This window comes from Mesoplodon mirus (genome assembly GCF_964341445.2).
Source record: "Mesoplodon mirus genome assembly, chromosome: 2".
Taxonomy (NCBI): domain Eukaryota; kingdom Metazoa; phylum Chordata; class Mammalia; order Artiodactyla; family Ziphiidae; genus Mesoplodon; species Mesoplodon mirus.
The window spans coordinates 110,031,285-110,055,267 of record NC_138977.1 but is presented as its reverse complement, the minus strand read 5'-3'; the positions used below and the strand labels follow the sequence as shown (position 1 = coordinate 110,055,267).

The following is a 23,983-nucleotide window of genomic DNA, read 5'->3' as shown; positions in this document are numbered from 1 at the left end:
AGAAGGAAAGAAACAGCAACAACATTTATTTAGAGTCACAGGAGAGGCAGGCAAGCACTCGGCTAGACACTGCTGATGGATGAACTTATTTCATGATCCTCAACATTTGATATTTCTGTGCTTTCAATGAGAAGATAGAAGCTCAAGAAGCTGCATAATCTTCCACAGCCACACAGCATTGGAACAAGAATTCAAATTCAGGTCTGTGTGATGTCACATCCAGGGAAGTACAGCTAGGGCGTGGGAACTGTTCTTTTAACCAAACTCCCTTGCTCACCATTCCTTCTGTCCAACAGGACCGATGCCCAAACACAGGAGACCTTTCCCACACCCACCTGCTCCTACAAGCAGTCAATTGTATTTTTTTCCTCTACCATGTTTATGTCAGTTGTTCTGGATGTTATCATCATGTAACTTAATTAGGTATTATTTAAGCTGTGAAACAGTATATAGAGAAAGAGTATTTTTATGAAAACGCAATTAAATGCTTTGGAAAGACTCATTAGAAAGATGTTCCTAAAAATGTCGCTGCTGAGTCAGATATAGATGACATGACTGGAAAGGAGGATAATACAAATCAGAAAAATTCGGAAAAACTCTGAAGTCAGATTACATTAGCTTCTAGCTTTCCTTTAGAGACAGAGAACCTGAGACTCACAGAAAAAGTGTGGGGAGTCATGGGAGGACAACCTGGACCCCGGTCAGCAGCTCTGTGCTCAGAGAAGAGTCCTCATCTTCACCTCCCACATTTGGCAAATGGATGTATTGATATATTTATGTGGCTTAAGGTAAAAATCAAATGTTCAACAAATATGAACAACTTTATGATTCCTGGCTACTAACCATTTAAAAAAATTAACCCAAGGACTACTGCTATATAAAAAGGCCTTGTAAACAAACTTACGGCTACCAAAGGTGAAAGGGTTGGGGGAGGGATAAATTGGGAGATTGGGATTGACATATACACACTACTATATATAAATTAGATACTAATAAGGACCTGCTGTATAGCCCAGGGAACTCTACTCAATACTCTGTAATGGCCTATATGGGAAAAGAATCTAAAAAAGAATGGATATATGTATATGTGTAACTGATTCACTTTGCTGTACAGCAGAAGCTAACAGAACATTGTAAATCAACTACACTGCAATAAAACATTTTAAAAATGACATCTGCTTCCCCAAAATAAGAAGATTTTTTAATCTTAAAAAATAAAAGGCCTTCTATTTGACCATGCTTTCTACTTCTCAAGAAGATTCTAAGACACCTCTAATAAAGCTTCTTCCAATAAAAATCTCCATAAGTAATAACCTGTTATCTAGGTGATCAGATTCAACAGACCACATTGCCTGGTTTCTGATCACACATCAGAAAATATGGCCCAGGAAGAGCACAGTTTTCCAAAACCCTCATGTTGGATGTACTAATATAAATGTGAATGGCAGTACCAGTGTATTTATGCAGACATACCCAGAAAGTCAATCAATCTGTTTTCTTAAATCCACATGGTTTACCTCACTGGGAGGTTGTGCTGAAAGCGAAATCCACAAGTCTGGGTCTTGAAGTCATAAATATCTTTACTATTAAAACACATCTTCAAAGCGGATGTTCCATCATTTATTTCATCACTAGGATTAAGAGTTCATACGCAATAAAGGGTTCAATACCCAGCAGTTAAGGAGTAATGCTTACTCGGCCTCTACCTTAAGGATGCAGTTATGGCTTTCAATGATCTGGAGGCAGCACGTGGAATGAGAATTCATAGAAGAACCTGCAGCAGATGATAAAGCCCGTAGAAGCTCCCTGAGAAAAGCATTTCTGCATCCTGGATACAGGTGGGAAAAGAGGTAAGAGGAAGCAGCAGGACTTCAACAGGGGACTTAGTCAGTGGAGACAAGAAGGAGGGAGCAGTGGCCAGAGATTCAGAAATAGAATGGTTGAAAGAATGGTGACTAGACAATCTCTACTGAAAAGGACAGTCCCCTAGGGAGAATAGCCAAGGAAAGGTTCACAGAAGGTTTGGAATGGCAGATAAATCTGATTTAACTTCACCCTAAAGATAGGGTGAAGTTAAGATAGGAGAGAATGAGGGTTTTAGAGAGTGAAAAGGAGTCATTAAATCTATATTTTAGCCCAACAAGATGGCAGATTAGAGTGTGGTGGGGGAAATGAAGACAAAAAGATCTGTAGGTCAATGGTTGTCAATCCACCATGCTTCAAGGATCTCCAGGGGAAGATGAAAAAGGAACAGTCAAACCACTTAGGTCCCAGCCAGAGATTCAACTGTCTGAGATGGGACATTTTGATAAACACAACTCAAGTGATTCTAATACACAAATGGAGGTGAGCACCGCTGAATTAGGTTGCTGTAAAAAGATGGCTCTATTGATTTGGAGATTGGGGGGAGGGGACAGCAGACAGAACGGAAAAGAAGGGAGTGCTATGAGAGGCCTTCTGAAGGTCTGCTGACCAACTTTTTTTTTTTTCCCCTTTATTATTTATTTATTTATTTATTTTTGCTTTATAACAAATTTAATCAGTTATACATATACATACCAACTTTTAATTTCATGTAAAATATTAAATTCTCAATGCTGAATTTGTAAATTTTGGCTTTCATATTTGCCTCTTGTCCCCTTTTTCTTACTCTTCTGTGGCCCCCCTTTTAAAAGCAAGCTTTTACAGGCAGAAATGAAAGCTATGAGGCTTTTCTTGCCAGCATTAGCAGTAATTTTTGATGGATAAATACTACAGATTTGCAAATTCTTCTCAATCAGGAAGGAGACTTACACAGTGTCGGGGCCTGCTTATCAAGAACCCCAAATCCTCTATGGCATTGCTCCTTAATTAGTGATTTCAGTGTCAGTTACAGTTTTGAAATAGACACGGAGCTGCTTTGTGGAACTTCTCAAAATCCAAACCCAGTGTGTTTACCTGGAATAAAACCATGTTCAATGGAAACAAATCGAGTGACTTGAGAGTCACATTCTTCTGCGTTTCAGGCTTTGAGATCAGATATGGGGTCATGGTGCTTCCAAGCACATGAGGTGGGGAGAGAGTGACAAGGGATGGATTTTTTTTCTCACTAGATTAGAGCAGAATCACTGCTTATACTCTGGATGATAACCATTCAGATAGTACCCATTCAAAGTTTCCAGTGACTTTAGAGCATGATATTATGTGCTGATATTTCATAGGTATTTTACACAGTGATCTAATTTCTGACCAGTTTCAAAAGAATGCAACCAACTGCACAACTTAAAACAACTGTGACTTTCATGCAACAGTCTGCCTCCTGTCAATAAAAACCTCAGACTTTTGGGAGACTGGTTTTTCCTTTTTTCCCCCCAAAGGGGTATTATGTCAGCAAATAGATCCGTTTTAGGTGTGTGTTTGGAGGTGGGGTATAGAGATATTAAACACAGGGAAATTATGTGTGTGTCTTTTGCATGGCAAGTATTTGGAAAAACTTGAAACCTTTTATTTAGGGAAGACCTGTGGTTATTAAGATTTCATTCTTTTTTGGGAATTTGCTGGCGGTCCAGTGGTTAGGGCTCTGTGCTTCCACTGCAGGGGGCATGGGTTCGATCCCTGGTCAGGGAACTAAGATCCTGCATGCCACATAGCCAAAAAAAAAAACAAAAAAGAATTTTTCATTCTTTGTTATTTAACTGCTACCTAGTTATTGGAAATAAACCAGCATTTTCCATCCATAAAGCGGGAAGAGGAGGAATACAAGGGGCCGGGGGCTTACCCAGTAAGGAAAATGCTCCTAAAGGCTATCTACATTTGTAATCACCACTATCAAAACCACCCCAAGTGCAAGGGGCTGCCGCCACGGATTCTTTCTGGTCGCTACAAGGCTGCCTTTGTTTGTAGGGATTTTGCTTGGAAGTAACGTCAGTTCATCCCTGAAAATGAGGTCACTGTCCCCTAACACATGTTAGGCATGGTTAGCATCTTTTCACTGGGACCTCTGCCAGGGAGGCCCCTGCTGTTGTACATTTCAAACCTGCCAGGGCGTCTGCACACAGTAGCTCCTCTGAAACTGAAAGGCAAAACAGCATTCCTACCTTTATCTTTAGGTAGAGGGGAATGGGAATCCTTTAAAAAAATAAATACAGTGCTGGCAGGCTTTTGTTTTTATAAAGGCAGTGTTTTTTTTTGTTTTTTTACAGATTTACCTTGCCATGCCGATAAATCCACTCTCGTCGTCTGTCTATTATGATCTGGTTTACATCAAGAAGAAGACCCAGAATACAGGCCCCTTATGATATATTTTCTCACCCAGAATTCAGAGCCCTAAAAATTCTCCTGGAGACTGATTAGAAATAAAAATAAATACAGAGAGGAAAGATGTTTCTCATAGGAAAAAAAAAAAGCACGTCAGTTATCGGTGGTGGGCAAGTGGGTATTTCCAATATTTCTCAGTGTAAGGTTGATTCTATTCAGCTGCAGAACAGGATTTATTTGAGTTTGTCTGAAATTTTCTGAGAATACAAGGCAGGATTTAAAGAGCTAGTTTCACCTACCTCCCAAGGGATATAAAACCATACATGTCAGGGGAGGAGAGTTTTCTATGTCTTAATAACATGAGGGCAATACAGTAATCTTTTGTCCTGATTTGTACTAGCTTGGATCAGAATTTCAAATCATTTGGACTTAAAACTTTCATTTAAATACATTTCCTCACACAGTAGAAGCTGCAAGTTCTCTTAGTGTGCTGTAGACACAGACTATGTCCTAACACTATTATGTGTTAGGTAGAAACCATAAATAATGTTAGGAAATTGATAGGGTAGAATGATTTGACTAAATGACAGGTGAGTCCCCACTTTCCCTAAAAGCTCCCTGATACTAAATGATGTGAAAGCACTCTTAAGCTCATGGTAAATAAATGGTTTATTTCCCCACTGAACAAAAATGGAAAAGTGTTCATGAAAGTTCTATTGTAGCCAGAATAATTCACACAAGTTGTGGAACGAGGTGTAGCTCTTTATCCAAAATATTTTTGAAGTTTTAAACGCAAACCAAATGAACTCTTCATTCCATTCAAGGGCATTTTAGGACAGAGTGAGTCAGTCTTGACTCACATCAGAGGGAAGGTATACCACAGGGATTTGTTACCTTAAGATTCGTAAAATATTTATCTTTGGTTATTCTGAAACAATAAAGATCCAAATAAATAAGTAAGCCTGGGAAATAGCCACAGATGGAGAAATAATTTCTGCAAAGTCTGTTTTGCAGGTATATTCATTACCAGGCTTGTTTGATATCTCTGCTATGTTTAGACATGTTTCTTGTTATCCCTTGGGACAAAGAAGCACTAGAGAAACGATAACACATTGTTTGGAAAAAAAACAAGTCTATCTGCAGCTCTCTCAGTGCTCAGCAATTCAGAATATAGAAGAGCCCTGGAGAATTTTCTTTTCTTTCTTTTTTTTCTATATTCATTCACAAAGATGGAACATTACTATGAGGAAGGTTTAGTCCTTTTGGAAATTTTAATCATCTTATTTCAGGGAATTATTTTCCCCATTGACTTAAAACAAGAATGCAATGGAAGATTGCATAAAATAGTTAGCTGTTCCTGTTGGCTTGTAACATGTCCGTTTTGCAGATGTCAGCCTCTCTAAAATGTATGACCAAATGCCTTTTTCCATTTGTTAGGCAGAAAGTGAGTGCTGAACAAAAAGTATAGAGCCACTCGGGGTCTTAAAATTTCTAATTATCAGTCATCCCTTCCTCCTTTCTTGCTGTGCTTGATCTAGTTCATCTGTCTCAATGATTTCCCATGGGAACCTGTCTTTTAAGAAATTCGTTTTTGCTCTCCCATGAGTGAGGCTGCCTATAAAATACTTGATGCATAATCTGTACTTCATTGTTCACTTTGGGAAGTGGCCGTCTTACACGAGCAGGCTGGACCACCCCGGGAAAGATCAGTTGACATGTACCTCATTGCGCCTTCGTTTACAATTGTGTTACAGCATGAGTGTCGTTTATGTACGTGCCCTTGACTGACCTCAACAATATTTACTAAATCTCAGGACACATAGCCCTGAACTAGTACACTGGTAAGCAAATATTTAATATATGGATGATTAAATCTTAGTCTTAAGAAATAGCTTTGCTTTGTATTAACAATAACAACAAAAAAGGTACATTTCTGTTGTTATTTTTTGCACACATCTTGTTTTTTTGCATTAGGTAGAGGTCACCATATCATCTCTACTGTATAAAAAGGAAGCTGAAGCAAAAGCAGGCATGATTTGCTTAATTAGTTAGAAAATTGCTGAAAATAGAATTTAAGATTTCTGGATTTAATGTTCTCCCCATTATCTCATGGTTCAAGAACAAGAATGAATTCGTGCACAGTTTTATGGTTTGAACTATAGGGAAAAGACTTGGCTGAAGATTTTCCTGCCAGACTCCTAAGATGAATGGGACTTCCAAGGTCACCTGGTCCAACCTCTCCATCCCCAACCTCCCATCCACATTGCAACTCTCCCTACACAGCCATCCTGAGGATGCTATCAGGTACAACAATGCATCTCACCAGTGTGACCCCACGCCTCCCAGACAAAGAGGGCTAAAAACAACAGACAACTTTGTATCTTTAGACATCAGATGAAGCTGCTCTATGACCCAGTGGTAAAGTATTATGCAGTTAAAATCTGGGAGTCTGTGGGCACCTTTATTTACAAAACAAATACAAGGTTGTTGCACACCTTGGCTAAACAACAACGATGACAACAAATTGCAGAGTCCCTTAGAAACGCACCTTGTAATACTAAGATATCGCTGCTTACCATTTAGGAAACACAGAGCAGTTACTTCTGGCATCACACATGGTGGATTATATAAAATACATCAAATGTTTGGGATTTTTCCATTTATTTGGTATGTTATGAATCAGAACGAGGATGTCAGGGCTTCATACCTATGGATCCTTATTATGTAGGAGGTATTGGCACAAGTCCTAAAATATTTAATCCAGGGAACTATTCACATTTTAAATATAGCAACTGAAAACAGTGATAAGCAAATATTGGTCTAGGTATCAGGAGAAAAGAGAAAGTATTTACCGAGGAGATGAACATTTTCCCAACAGTTTTTTTTTTTTTTTGAGATCAGGAAATAAATAGCTTGGTTTTTAGTGTGGATAGACAATGTTGCAAACATAACTATTTTCTTCCAGTGCATAAATGTACTTTATATGGAGGGGATCAGCCAGGAAATCACAATATGCTGGACTTTGCTTCCTGGTCAGATAATTAGAGGTCTGGGGTTGAAAGCCCAGAGGAACTGAAGGCTGAGGCCCACAATACCAGAGGGAGAGGAGGCGTTAGCTAGTGAGAGGAAGGGTTCTTGAATTTAGCATCCTAAAATGTTGCATGCCAGCTGGTGCAGCTGGAACCTTGCTGGTATATGAAACTATCTGCCTTTTTTCAGGATCCTTGCAGGGAGGATGTTTTATACTGATTCTTTTTAAAACCAATATACTGAAATGCTATCGCTCTTTTCCATTTTAACTTTTCATTTCTACTTGAGTCTATGATCAACAAAGACAGCTAACTAAGTTCTTATATGAATGAATAAAATTTAAAAATAAGGTTAAGTCACTAGTGAAGTCAAAGCTAGCTAGCTGGCTAGATAGATTTGGGATTCTTCAATATTCTTCAAGTGACATTTACATTTTTCCAGGACAAGATTTGTAATTAAAAGACGCAACATCTTTACATTGAATGCAATAAAAGGGAAGAGAGAGAGAAAGCAAGTGGGGCCCGGATGTCCCAAAGATCTTTTTAAAAGTACAATGAAAACACATGGTAAAGACAAAGAAGGATTTTTTTTTTTTACTACATAAAGTGAAACATGTAAGAATAGACTTTATTCCAAGTTAAGTACCCAATGGAATGTGTAGTCATAAGTAGTTACAACATGGTAGGAGACTTTGAAATGTCCAGTTATATTATAATCTAACAGCTAAGACATACTACATGGATCCTGGGAAGGATGGCTCATGTTTAAGGAGCTGCCCTTTATGTAGAAGATAAAGGTACTAAGTCAGGGATAGCATGTCATACGTATTTTTTAAGTGTTTGGAGTGAGATCTAACCTAATTCATCCCTTCCTATCAGCAAGTCAATATATTTTGATGATTTCAGAATTCAGACTCTGGAGCCAAAATGCCTCAGTTCTGAATCTGGCTCTACAATCTACAAACTGTGTGACACTGGATGAGATACTTAAACACACTGTAGCTCAGTTTCCTCATCTATAAAATGAGAATAGCAATAAAATTTAACTTGTAGGGCTGTCGATAAGATTAAGGGAGATAATATATGCAAAGCAGTTAGAAATAGCGTGGCACACAGATGGCCCTCAATTAATGTTACCCACAATTACCATTTAAATTTTTTTTTAAAGTTAAGTTTTTAGCTTGCTTGGCCATGGCTATGACCATGAGAGCCAAGTGAACATAACTGGTCACAAAGGAACTAAACTCATAAATTGACCTGATTTGATCAATGCTTCAGCAACTAAGCTAAGCATACAAACCAGACCAGAGAATGTCCACAGTGCCTTCTGCCTACAGTAGTGTTTCTCAAACTTGTTTGTCTCTGGGTCCCTTTTCACTCTTAAATATTATTGAGAATCCCAAAGAGCTTTTGACTAATAGGGTTATAACTTATACTACTCCCCATATTAGAAGATAAAACTGAGAAACAAATGTTTACTAATTTTATTTTAAAAGGAAACATTTCTTACCTGGTAACATAAAATATATACCTCATGAAAAGTACCTAGACTTTCCAAAAAAACCAAAAGGTGAGAAGACTGGTAGTGTTTTGCAGTTTTGCAAATCTCTTTAATGTTTGACAATAGAAGACAGATTCTTATATCTACTTCAGCATTCAATCTTTGGCCATGTGTTGTTTTGGTTAAAGTATGCAAAGGAAATCTGGCCTCAAAGAATAATGTAGTTAGAAAAGGAGGGACCTCATAGGTGCTCTTCTGGAAGGGTGCAGGGACACCCAGGGGTTCCTGGACCACACTTTGAGAATGGCTGGTCTATGGCTAAGTTGTGAAAGATTTACTTCATGGTACCAAGGACTACCACCTCCTAAAAGGATAATATAGGCAAGAGCCATGAATGAGCAGGGAGGCAAAGCCTAAATAAATGCAGTGCTGCTATTTTCACAAAGTACAGACCAGGATCACTCTAATCGCTGCCTATTTATTGCCTTTCGGCTACCTTACTTCACCCCTCTTCCTAGATAGTCTTTCCAAGGGGCCACTGTCCACACACTCCAAATACTTTGATGCTACTACACTTTCTCAGTGGATAATACGGTCCTCAGAATGTCAACTTAACGTTCTTGGAAGCGACACATGAGAAACAACACATCCTATTGCAAGTGGTGCCACCGTATCAGAATGACAGTGTGAAATTTCTTTATAGAAACTTTGTCCTCATGTAAGCGCAGCTCTAGATACCAATCCTGTATTCTGGGAAACTTCTGGACTGGAAAAAACAGTCTCATTTTGGTCACTAAGATGGAAAGTTAACTAGTACACTTTTCTGCTTAAAATATTGAAACATCTAAGAAAATTGCCCTTATTATAAGACTAAATGGTGGCTAGAAGGCCAAACATTATTTTAAATCTAATTTATGAAAAATTTTTGGCTCCTTTTCAGCTATGTAACTAATACCAAGTTTACTTTCAATCTAATTCAATATTCTTTTGAAGAGAAGCTACAGTCTTCAGAGATGAAGAATTGTTTACAACATTCTAACAAGTTATTTATTGAGCGTTTAGTATGTGCCGAACTCTGGGGATCAAAAGATGAGTAAGACGGTCAGTTTAAAAAGTTACAGTGTTTAAAAAAAAAAGTTACAGTGTTATTTAAAGTATAATTTATCTTTTCGATCTTAGTGCTTTCAAAATACGACAGAATAATCATTGAATTACAGAACGATGCAAATCGATAATGTATCAGGATGATGCTGAGTTAGAACATAATATAATCAAGAATTCAAGACTAAAGAAAACTGAAGCATACCCAGATTTTACAAAGCAGGATTTTACATTATTGACTTTTCCTACTTTTTAAATGGTCACATCACTCACTTGCCACTTGGCCAAAGAAAAATGGCATTAATTTCCCAGTATTATTCTCTGGAAATAGTGTCTATCTTGAACATCTACATACACCTATACCTTCATTTCATAGAACAGTAAAAAGGGGCTGCTAAAATAAAAAAGTTAAATTCTTTATAGATTTTTATGCTTAAAAATGATTAATTAGTAATTGTAGATGTGTCCCTGATATATTCTGAAATTTGTTATATAATCTAGTAATATATTTATCAACAGTCTAATTAGATGGTATAGTTTAATTTTTATTCCTAGCTTTTGCAATATACTCTGGGGACCATAATAAAAAGAAAATATAACAAATAAATATTTGCATTAGGATAAAAGAGTTGGCAAATGTATTTTGCTTTGTGACTAAAAAGGCCTTAACATTATAAAGAGAACGACTATTTAAAAAGACATGACAGATTTTAAATTCTTTTGTTTAATAAATGTTGCTTAAACTTGGTTATTGCCCAAATTTATAACTGAGAAATAGTATCTCTGTATCATCACACAGAAGAAAACAAATTTAATTGATAAGTAAATATCATACTTACTACATAACTAAAAGTTTTCATTTTGATATAAGAAACTATATAGTCTCAGCAGTAAAAAAGTAGGTTTTGTGATTCCTTTTTTGAGTTTGATTATATAAATTTTCCTACTTGCCCCCAAATTCCTAAAGTGAAAATCATCAAAAATAAAGTTAGGGATTCTCCTAATAGATAAATATGTATTTATTAATGGATTATTGAAAACCAGATATATGAAATAGAACACATCCAAATTGGAAGATAGAAAATAAAATAATACCAAGAATTTCTATAAAGTACCTTTATAGGATTTAAAAATAATTCACAGCTATTGAAAGATCTTATCATTAACTGCCTCTAAAATGTACAATAAAATTGTATTAAATTTGAGCTTTGCTCAATATTAGAATCTAGATTTTTTTTTGGCATGAGCATTATTTAAGAGTTAAAGTTTAAGAGTTAATTTTTCATCAATCATTTATGGCAAAATTAGTTCTTCCATAAAGGCCTGATTATTAGCAACCCATGAGAATTTCTAAAATTGGTAAATGTACACATATATCTACATTTTTTAAAGTTTTGTGCTGCAAATGTTTCACAATAAGAAGTTGTAAAATCACTGGAAGTTTCTCCTAAAACACGACTAAGCAATCTTGTAGAAAATCTCTAAACAGTACTACAGAAACTACAAGCCAAACAGAAGGAGCAAAAGAGGTGTTAATGATCATCTGGGAAAAATGTAATTATCTACTATACCCTTTTTGCAAGGATTTGATCCATAGTTCAGCTCATGCAGATGAACTGTTCAGTCTTCAAGTCAGAGATGAAACCAGGAGATGAATAATTCTTATTCATTGTCCAACTAAGCCCAGTCCAGCAAGAGTACATGCTATTCTATTGTGATGGGACTTCTGTGTGATCTCTATCAGGTCAGTAGCCTTCCAGAGTCACTGCTTAGGGCAGGATAATTTCAAATTCAGCCTGTCATTTTATTACACGTTTTTTTCAACAGCATGCCCACCGAAACAGAAAATGCTGCACATATGGGCTGAGATCAAATGCTTTCACCATTCAGTTGATATATTCTGATATGAGGCAGAAAAAAAGATGGTCTGCTTTTATTCATTTTCCTTTCAGATCTCAGATCTTTGTTTTTTAAATTAACTTATTAATTAATTCACAAAAGGCCAAAGTTTTTCAGGTACATGCTTTAAGATTTGTTATATTTGCACTTGGCTCAAAACTTCCTCACAATTAGTATTCCTCAAAGCCAAGTCTCACTAGGTAATCAGCAAATGTCATTATGATTATATGTAAAGTTTTCAGTTTCACAACTAATGGAACAGAATGCATATCGAAAATTCAACCTTCAATATAGCTCATAATTTTTGATGGGTGAGTTGATTATTTTTTAAAATTTTTTTATTGGAGTATAATTGCTTTACAATGTTGTGTTAGTTTCTGCTGTCAAACAAAGTGAATCACCTATATGTATACATATATACCCCTCCCTCTCGGACCTCACTCCCCCCCGCCCATCCCACCCATCTAGGTCATTACAAAGCACCGAGCTGAGCCTCCTTTGCTATACAGCAGGTTCTCACTAGCTATATTTTTACACATGGTAGTGGATATATGTCAATCCTAATCTCCCAATTCATCCCACCCTCCCCTTCCCCCTCTGTGTCCACCCGTCCATTATCTAGGCCTGTGTCTCTCTTCCTGCCCTGCAAATAGGTTCATCTGTACCACTTTTCTAGATTCCACATATATGTGTAAATACATGATGAGCTGATTATTTTTAGAGTGACATAACAGATTTTTAGGACTCACCTGCCAATATGCTTATATTACTAGTAAATTACAATTGATGCCAGGAATGCATGAAAAACATTTATATCTTTATTCTGAATCTCAGTGTTTAATCTAGAAAGGCCTTTCTCTGAGGCACACAGAATGTTTGCAAAGTCTCACTCAAATTAAAATCTCATAAATGTCTACTCTGGAATACAGTGATATTCCATAAAGATCATAAAAGAATACTCTTTGCTAAAAGATTCATCTATCTTTAAGAATACCAAGATTCAAACTGAATCCATTTAAAATAACGTTCCAAGTTGTGAGAGACTTCTCTGAATTGCTTTTTGTAGCACTAAGAAATGACAGTTCTTTTCTCAAAACCATTAGCATGTCTGTCTACCTGAGGTTGGATCTAGCACCAATGTCCTCATTTTCATGATTTCTTCTTCTAGTCATTATGAGTATTTTATACAAAATGCTCATCTTATGCTCAGGATTTAATATATTGTATTAATAGCAAATACTTCTCCCTTCTATTCACAGTACATGTGTATTCTCATGGTTAAACTGGCACTAACTGAAAAGACACAGGTAGAAATAAGAGATCACATGAAATCCTGAACTTTGCCATAATCTAAAAAGAATTTTATGAATCCCTCAGAATCAAGTATGTCAAAATTTTATAAACATAAACCAAATATCAACCCCCTTTTCCCATATAGTATCCCATAAGGGGAAATGGCTTACTATGCTAATTTGTTAAAATTAAATGAGATGACTTATTTATACCTATGTGCAATTCTATTAAAAAAACAATAAAATTACATTTCCAACCTCCAAATGACATCCTCCATCTACCAGTTACATGAGTTTCAAAAACAGATTTTAACTCCATATTGTTTCTCCCCTGACTGTAAAAGACCATCCTTCCTCTTGTAATTAATACACCAGAAAAGGCTGAGTTTCAAAGCTCTCAGATTTCTCTTGAGAAAAGTCTGACAATTTAAACCTTCTTACATTCTTGGGTCCACTAGTCCCTTCCTGCACCCCGAATCACCCACCAGCTTTTTGCATTTCAATAAGCATCCTCTTAAGACGGACCTGAGCTGAGCACACTCCAAATTATATCAGAGGCAAAACATACCTAGAATCCAGACCCCAGCACAACAGAAAGAAAGGACAGTCCATTGCCCCCCACACATGGAACTCAGGCAATCCATAGTGCAGAGAGGCAGGCTTCCTTCCTATCTGCCAACAAACATTTTGTAAAAGGCACAACCATTCAGGCCAAAACGGCACTTCTGTAAAGAAAATGCATTTCATTCGGACACCGTATACGCTTACTTGTTCTGGGAAGCTCTCTCCCTCTTCTACTGCCATTCTCTGTGGCCAAGTATGAAACCTGATAACTCAATTAGTTAACACTTTGGACAGAGCATCGCGTCTAAAAATATCCGCCTTGGGAAAGGTAAAGATTTCCCCGACCTCCGAGGTCGGAGCTGGTCAGAATATGCTTAACTATTGAAATGAAGGGTGAACGGAGGAGAGGATGGATGATGTCTTGGTCCTTACAAACAATCTAGTACCTCCCAGCATTCCTCACGGACTTACCATATCTGTGGCTTCCAGTCAAGCTGCGTGTATTTAGTCATGATATGGGGATACCGAAAATAGCAGGGCAATCAGCTGGGAGTGTACCCTGGCTGCTGGGAATCACTCATGAAACCAGCTTTTGTCATTCTGCTTATCAGCACTTTCCTCTGTAGGCAGGCTACTCCGACATTCCTTCTAAAGACAATACCACCATTTTCTCCTCCTCTGGGATTCACTCAGGCCTGTCCTTTACTATTGGGCTTTTTAAACTTTTCGTTTCTTTTGCTGCATTAGCTTCACTATTGAATATATGGATGAGTGTATACACACACACACACACAAACACACACAGTGAAAGCATACTGTACCGCCAAGGAGAGCTATCTTACAAATGTAATTAATTTCCTTCTGTCTAAGGACAAATACAGTCGATGATCTTTTTTTTTTTTTTTTTCCAAACAGCTTTATTGAGATATAATTTACATGCCACAGAGTTCATCCATTTTAACTGTGCAATTCAATGGTTTTTATTATATTCAGAGTGGTGTAACCATCATCACAATCTAATTTTAGGAGATTCCCCCATCTCAAAAAGGCACCTCATGTCCATTAGCTGTCACTCCCAGCTATGGTCTGAATGTCTGTGTCCCCCCAAAATTCTTTGTTGAAATCTTAATGTGATGGTACTGGGAGGTGCTTAGGTCATGAGGGTGGAGCCCTTCTAATGAGATCAGCGTACTTATTAAAAAAAAAGAAAAAAAAAAAAACACCATAAAGCTCCCCACGCACTTCCATCATATGAGGACAAATACAGTCGATGATCTTTTTAAAAATATAGCACTCTACAAAGCTCATGTGTATCATCAGAAAAAAAAAATACTGCTGTACACCTGAAACTAACAGGACATTTTAAATCAACTATACTCCAGTAAAAAGAAAATTAAAAAGAAAAAAATACTCATTGAATGCTTCTGGTCAATTTTTTTCAATTTAGGTTTTTTTTTTTTTTTTTAAATAAATGAATTTTCAGATTTGGGGCACATAATACTTAGGCAACTTTTTACTAGTCTTACCCTTGAGGTCAAGAGTCAAAGCCCTAAAAAACCATCATCCTAAGAACTTGCATTTATGTTTTACTTAGAATTGTTCTAATCAATGCGTCCCTCAAACCAGTCAGACTTGAAGGAAAAAGCCTCCATGGTGGACTGAATTCAATTTTGCGAAGGCCAGGGTATAAGTCTATTCGTTCCCTGCCTGTTTATAGAGAGCCTACTACGTGCCAGACACTCCTCTAGGTGCTGGGGTGGTGTGGGCAGAGAAAGACAATGAGCAAAATAGAAGAAAATCCCTGCCTTAATAAAGCTTATATACCAGCAGGGGGGGCAGACAGACTCTAAGTCATAAACATAATAAACAAGTTATTGAGTTTGATCAGCAGGATAGGTACTGTGGAAAAAAAGAGTAAAAAAGGGGGATCACTGGTATGTGTTTAGGGAGTGGGTGTGTAAGCTTAATATTAATAATAATGATAAAATAATAATAATGTATACAGGGTAGGATTTTTATCTTGATAATTATTAGTATAATCGAATTATACTCTATAAAATTAATAACCGCATGAAATTGCCAGTTTTGTAGGTTGCATCCATGTACATACCAGCAATTTCATATGGTTTAATCTAATAATAATATAATCATGGCCATCATTGTCGTTATCATTTAATAGTAATTAAGGACTCTGCAGGCAAGGCACTATGTTAATTTCTTACAGGTCACTACACTGCAAAGCACTCTTTCTCTCTACAATTGTGAGCGACACACTAGAGTTCAGAGAGGTTAAGGAACTTGCCAAGTATGCCAGCTAGCAAGTAGCCAGGATTTGCATCTAATTGTATAGGATTCTAAAGGGAAGGTCACATACTGGCAGCAAATAACAAATGCATGTTTTCTTGGCCCTCAGTGTGTTTTTAAAAATATTTTCAGTTGTCAACACTTAAAAATTGAGATGTTTCATATCAAAATCCAGAGCTTCTGTTTAGAAAAATAAATAATGCAAGGATCTGGCAAGTCTGGGCGCACGTTTCTGTTGGGCCGTGTCTCTACGTGTCGAGTGATGGCTTCCCGCCTCTGCCCACAGGACTCCCTGCAGTCTGACCACGGTCTGCTTCTCTCCTTGACTTTAGGGGCCTGGCTGCCCAGAGGCAGGTCGAGGTGGGCCTCTGTTCTAAAGTCTGTGCTTCTGACCATAGCGCTAGTGATGCCCAAGGGAGTGTGTCATCCCAGAAGGGCTCAGGGCCCCCAAGAGGTGCATGACCCCCTTGGGAGGGTCAGGGGTCAGGCACTGCTCTGAAGTGCCTGGGGAAGCCTGCCGACTGCACACCTCTGTCGTCCCCCCTTCCCACATCCAATCACTCGTCCAGTCACCCCATGGGAGGTGAGCACCTGATGCGAGCTAGCAAAGACGCTTTGGCAGAGAAAACCAGGCAAACCCTCACTTGCTCTGTGCCTCTTTCTGGACTGACACACATGGAAGCAGAGCCAGAGTCAGCCCTGGAACATCGCGGGTCTGATCCTCCTGCTGTAGACCCGAGGTGGGTGAGAGACAGGGCCGGGAAGGGGAAAGGTCCCTCACCCTCCGCAGGCCAGGTGTTGCCCGACTGAGGACACACTATTCTTCCATCAAACTCTAGGCTGCATCCCCAAGCCCTGCTCTTTCCTCTGGAGCTGCAGGCTTCCTTCCAATGACATTGGTTGTGTTTCTCTCCTCTTCAAAGCCACCCTTGATGTCTATGTTAATACGCCTGGTTGATCAGAATGCTGCGGGCCTGGGAGTGCAGGTCTGTGGATCTGCCCCTGGGATCCTATAGGCCATCCTTCACGTTCACAACAGAAATCAGAGAGCAAGACTTCCGGCTCCAGACGGGCATCAAAACTCCTATCTACCCAGACCTCCCCTAAGGAACTCACTTCGGGGGATAATCACGCTCACTAGCAGGGCATTCTTCCTCACATCTAATTGATGTGAGGAGATCCCTTCTGCCAATTTCTTCATCTCCTGTCTTCAGTGAGAAGACAGAACAGTTGGTTGTCATCTTCCAAATACTCAAAACTGTTACTGAGTTATCCCCCCACCCCCACCCCTCCGGTTTTCTCACCCTTAGGGATAAATAATCCCAACCGATTCACCCTTTCCGTGGAGCTCTTCAGAGACAAACACTCTATAATTACACTAAATAAGAAGAGTAGTAATTCCCATAATGGTCTCTTTCAACCTACCCCCTGGCCAGGACATTTTATTTCCCCTCCGATCATCGGTCATCTCACAGGTACACTAGCTGCAAAAGGAGAAGCAAAGACAGAAGGTAACTTCCCTGAAGAGTGAGCATGGGCCGACGTGGGAGGCTGGTGGAGCCTGAACTGGGAGGCTGGTGGGTCTATGGAAAAAACTAAATGTTCCATAATGAGATATGGTGGTCACATTTTCTATCATTTCCTGAAATCAACTGCATACTACCTCAAGGAAACCCAATCGTTAAAAATATTTTTCTCACAAAAGGTAAAGGGTAGAGTTAATCACACAAACTTGTAGTTCATTTACTCAAAACGCATCATTTGAAAGATAAAGAAATGAAAGGCCAAGGGGTTCCATGAGGGTACACTGTGAATTGATGCTATTGCTGTGCCTAGAATTCATAATGGATTCCTGCAACAAGCACCAAGACCATAGGTTTTTTTTTTTGCGGTATGCGGGCCTCTCCCGTTGTGAAGCACAGGCTCTGGACACGCAGGCTCAGCAGCCATGGCTCACGGGCCCAGCTGCTCCACAGCACGTGGTATCTTCACGGACCGGGGCACGAACCCGTGTCCCCTGCATTGGCAGGTGGACTCTCAACCACTGGGCCACCAGGGAAGCCCTGACCCTGTTTCTTGCTGCCTGTGAACTATAACTGGCTTTTACATTTTTACATAGTGGAAGTAAATCAGAAGAATAACACTATTCTGTGACACGTGGAAATAATATGCAATGCAAATTTCAGTGTTCACAAATAAAGTTCTGTTGCAACTTGTGGGAGGCTGTATGGCCAACAAAACCTAAAACACATACTTTCTGCCTCCTTTCAGAGAACGTTTGCTAACCCCTGATCTACCTCCAGGGGGTTGGAGGTTGCATCCCTATGACACCTTTTTGAAAGGCAGTGGAGTGTCCTGAATACCTAGAATGCTGTCTGGTCTTTGAGGTTGAAACATGGCAGAAACCCCACAAAACCCCAGTAGGATGCATTCACCCACTAGCTTTATATGACAGAAAACATCACTGTCTTTTCATGCAATAATTTAAAGTATTAATATACTCTCTATCCTCTCTTTGTGTGTCACACACAAAATATTGAGCATTAGGACCTAGATCCTATGTAATTTTCTCTGTCCAATATTCAGACAAAACATAAAATGTGTTTTGAAAGGAAAACAAAATGATGCCAGTATTGACATCACCGATGTGACTCTTGAAAACTTGTAGTAACAAAGTGTGTTCTCTCTTCTCCTTGTTTTCCCCCTTCTTTCCAGTTGAGACCATGACACGGGCACTATTCACAGGAACACATGGAAAAAGCAGCTCATTGAGCCTCTAGGAGGGCAAATGATCTAATCTACAAGGGAGCTTTTAAAGAGCAGAGGAATCTGGATTGGCCATATTCAGTATTTTTCGTATCTTCATCAGGGCATATTCTACTCTCCTTTATCAGCAGCAAAACACACAAGATAAAGGATAAAAGAAAAGTTTAGGGATTCAGATGGGACAGGAGCCCCTTGACTTTGGAAGGAGACTGGTTTGGGACAGCTCCTATGGGAACCATGGGGGAGGGTGGAGAAGAGAAGTCCGGTGGGTCAGGAAGGAGACACGCCCCTCTGCTACCTCTCCATTCCCAGGGCCCCAAGCCCTCACCATCCAAAATCCAGTGAAGTGTCATCTAGGCGGGAACACACAACAGCTATCTCACAGGTTACTGTTACGAAAACAACTGATTCTAAGGTGAAAATGACCAATTCATCAAACCCTCAGGAGGCTTGGTTTATCCCCAACAGAAAGTAGCCACAAATTCCTCTTGCACTGGATGTCTGGGACACTTTTTCCTTCAGGGGCTGATCCCCCACTTGCACAGCTTCCTACTCTTATCCAAACATTTCCCGACTCCCCAAGCCCCACTACTACACTCCCTTAAAATCTTGTATTCCAGGAGAAATGAAATGGATGGACTCAACAGGGCTTCTCTCTTCTTCCTTCCTTTTGCAAATGGCTCTGTATGTAAACGAGGCCATATGCATACAAAGATACAAGAGAACAAATGACATGTGGTAACCTATGTTGTCTTCAGCACTTCATATATGTGTGATCTCAATACCTGCACACTTTACTGCTAACAGATTATAAAAGGTGCCTCCATTAATGAAGAGGGAACACTGGTTTTTATGAGCCCGCATCGCACGAAGAAAGTCAGGTTATTTCTGGAGTACCAAAGCTGTGTTCAGTGTAGCCTGAAGAAACAGAATGGCAAGATAGCTATTCATTATTTCATAGGCTCTTGAATATATAAAGACGAAGTATACAAAATTCAGAACAGACTGTGAAGTGATCACTCCCCCCAGCTCCAAGGGGCTCCACTGAATGTACATAGTCTCAGATGAAACTATGTTTCTACGGTTGTACATGAACAGGGCTTGGGAGTCTGAAAGCGTGATGAAATCTGGGGGTCCGACTGCCTTAAGAACAACACCTTTAGAGATGATCAACTTACAGTTGTACATTCTCAACACTGACACACTACTCGAGGTGGGTGTCCAGAAAATGTGACACCCATTCACATTTCCGAAGGTGAACCAGAAGGCTGGAATAACATACTCTGTTTAACACTTGTGAGTAAAGGAAAAACACCTTCAGAAATATACCAACCGTTTAAAATTTCTCTCTATTTAAACCATCAGAAAGGAAGAAACCAAAGGTAAGAAAGAGAGGAACTGGACTTAGGTGCACAAAATCAACCAAGCATATAGTTTTCTAAATTGTGTTTTATCATGCAGAAATCACTGTACACAGTTTCTTTAAATACCTTATGGCATAGAGTTAAAATATGCGTGCGCACACGTGTGTGCATATAAAATGACCTAGGTTTCCAGGAATCTTCTAATGGTTCTTCAGCTCTAATTGCAATGCTCTCATTCTGACTTATGGCTGACAGATTTTCATCCACAAGTGAAATGAAGAAATTAAGATCCTTGCTCCAGATACTGCCTTTGTTACAAATACACACACACACACACACACACACACACACACATATATTATATGAGATATAGTATATGTGGATAATTCTTTGACAAAAGCTGGTTGTCTTTTTTCTTTTTTTGGACGCACCGCACAGCATTAAGGATCTTAGTTCCCTGACCAGGGATCGAACTCATGTCCCCTGCACTGGACGCATGGAGTCTTAACTGCTGGACCAGCAGGGACGTCCCTGTTTGTCTTTTATAAATGGAAAACACTAACTATTAATCCAGAAAATTATTCCTTAGAAAAAAAATTATGCATGATTTGGATAGATTAAGGAAAAGAGTAAATAAAAGTTCAATAGGAGGAACTAAAAATGCACTTTTCACCATAAATTCAGGAGCCGTAACAATTTTTTTTTAACATCTTTATTAGAGTATAATTGCTTTACAATGGAGTGTTAGTTTCTGCTGTATAACAAAGTGAATCAGCTATACGTATACATATATCGCCATATCTCCTCCCTCTTGCATCTCCCTCCCACCCTCCCTATCCCACCCCTATAGGTGGTCACAAAGCACTGAGCTGATCTCCCTGTGCTATGCGGCTGCTTCCCACTAGCTACTGATTTTACATTTGGTAGTGTATATATATGTCATTGCTACTCTCTCACTTCATCCCAGCTTACCCTTAGGAGTCGAAACAATTTAATAAGTTATCATGACTTATTAAGAAGCAAGTCTGGACTCAGCAGCTCTGAGGCCTTCCCCAAACAGACCTGCAATCGGACAGCTATCAAGATGAGCCCCAGATTCTAACACAAGCAACTCCCAATGTCTAAAATGTATAGAAACGATAGAACCATGAAAGCTATTTCCTTTTTACTGAAAGTACATTTTCCCCAGAAATTCAACAAGGGGGAGAACTAAATACTAAATATCTTCACACATCATTCCTATCTGCACTGTCCTTGTCCTCAAGTCTGGAACTGAAAAGGTCAAGTGGAACAAGTCACATGATGGCCCGTTGCTGGGCAGAAAGGAATGGTGTCTGTCATGTGTTGTGCTCTAAGGGGTGAGAACACTTGATGACTCCAGCCCACATTCCGACCATCTTTCATCTCTCCCAGGCAGCAGGGCACGAGGGTGGCAGGGGAAATCAGCAGTCAGTTATCAGAGAAGTCCAAAGACCTCCTCCTTTCCTCAAAGTGCCAGACTCGGGGGAGAAAGGCCATCTTGGGGTGGTGGCTGTTCAACTACAAAGACTTGTGTTAAGGTCCCTGCTTCTTTATCTCCTAAACCAGATGGAGGTCTGCTGGCCACTGGCTCCAAAACAACATGCAGTCAAAACAGCACATGGATAAACTAGGAAGAAAGGGAAGATCATATGTACTCATTTGGGTACTGCTGAAACAGCACCTGGACAAGAATGTCCCCCTGCAAACCTCCTAGGCTATGAGATGTACCCCATAGTGGATATTTGTAAATCAAACCACACTGAACTGTAACTCCCCTTTGCCACACTAAAGGATAAGTTCTTCATATTCAGTCAATTAACTAAATATTAACTAAGGAACTGGGTACTACAGAGGACCAAAAAAAGACAGATTTAGTCCTCTTCCCTTTAAGGAAATTAGACTCTAATTGAGGGAAAAGAAAGCTTATTTGCATAAAATAATTTTAAAATAATCAATATGTAAACAAATTCTCTGAGATCACTTATTATCTCTACACTCTCACCCCACCCACCCCGAATTTATGCTGAGGCTGCACAGGTTTCTTCTTCTTTTTTTTTTTTATTTGGCTGCGTTGCGTCCTTGTTGCTGTGCGCGGACTTTTCTCTAGTTGCAGCGAGCGGGGGCTACTCTTCGTTGCCGTGCGTGGGCTACTACTCTTCGTTGCCGTGCGCGGGCTTCTCATTGCGGTGGCTTGTCTTGTTGAGGAGCACGGGCTCCAGGCACGCACGCGGGCTTCAGTAGTTGTAGCACACGGGCTCAGTAATTGTGGCTCGTGGGCTCTAGAGCGCAGGCTCAGTAGTTGTGGTACACGGGCTTAGTTGCTCCACGGCATGTGGGATCTTCCCGGACCAGGGCTCGAACCCATACCCTCTGCACTGGCAGGCAGATTCTTAACCACTGCACCACCAGGGAAGCCCCACAGGCTTCTTTTACATCCTTCCAAATGCTAATTTTGTTCCTGCCCCAGGGCCTTAGCACTTGCTGTTTTCTCTACCTAGAATGCTCCTTTCCCCTAGATCTTCCAGGGCTGCTGGTTCCTTCTTATCAATGAGGCCAATGAATAAATAGCATTTCCTCAGATGGGCCTTTCCTGGCCCTCAATCTAAAGTAGCCCTAATATAACTACCATGATACCATTATTTTCTATGTAGCACTATTTGATAAAGTTTTCATTTATTAGTTCACAGTTTGTTTCTTCCTTCCCACCCAACCCCCCAAGAATTTTAGTTTGTGAAAGCAGGGCCTTGTCTGTCTTGTTCACTGATAGAACAAGATCAGGAACATAGCAGATGCTCAATAAATACTTGTAAAAGAATGAGAACAGCCAGAGTTCAGAGATCGTGGGCAGGAATGAAAGAGGACAGGCTTGAACTGTCTTTTGAGGGCGATTACAATTGCTAAAGGAAGATGAGCATATCCTAGCTGAAGGGAAAAGTCAAGCAGAGTGAGTTCTGGAAGTATCCTCCATGGGCCAGCCTCAGCAAAGCAGGAGAGGGATGGTAACAATTACTGAGCCCTTATTCTGAGCCCATCATTGGGCTGAGTGCCCTGCATTTCAGAGTTGGAGAGAATAAAAATCTCTTTATCCACATAAGGAAGCTGAAAGGATGGTGCCTGGCACAGGGCTTGGCACAGAGAAAGCCCTCAATGTCTGTTAAGTGTTGAAAGCATCTATTCCCTATATTACTAGTGGTCCAGAAAGGTAGGCATGTTGGATGCTTTGTTCCTGCAATAAAGGGGGCCTGTATAGGCAAGGTGGGCACAGTCTCATTACATCCTGACCTTGTCATGTCATAGCTATTTGATTGTGATCTCAAAGTGGCAAACACTGAATCTTAGACCTCGAAGGAGCCTCACAGACAACGGGACCCAATTTCCCCCATAAGAAACCCTTATGGGATTAATGACTTGTCCAAAGTCACACTGCTTGTTAGTGGGTTCCACATTTTCCTTCATTAAAAACCTCATTAAGGGGCTTCCCTGGTGGCGCAGTGGTTGAGAGTCCGCCTGCCGATGCAGGGGACACGGGTTCGTGCCCCGATCCCGGAAGATCCCACATGCCGCGGAGCGGCTGGGCCCGCGAGCCATGGCCGCGGAGCCTGTGTGTCCGGAGCCTGTGCTCCGCAACGGGAGAGGCCACAGCAGTGAGAGGCCCGCGTACAGCAAAAAAAAAAAAAAAAAAAAAACCTCATTAAGGCCTTAACATTAAAAAAAAATTCTAGTTATTGCCAACATTCAAAAATAAAGACATTTCTCATAAAAAGCCAGCTATCTGCCTCTTCTTAAAAAATCAGATGCTTTGGCAAAACCAGCCCTTCATTTCCATGTGGCAATGACTAATTGCAGTTGAGCCAAAGCTATGACCTTTAGCTGGGCAACTGCTCTGCAGTTTGCTCCAGTGCCTTG

General features: G+C 39.8%; 1 protein-coding gene across 1 annotated transcript in view; it reads right to left on the bottom strand.

Annotated features, from left to right (window-relative positions):
• Window positions 1–23,983, bottom strand: part of ANK3 (ankyrin 3) — a 337,518-nt gene that overhangs the window by 240,596 nt on the left and 72,939 nt on the right. The gene's annotated exons all lie outside the window — the stretch shown is intronic.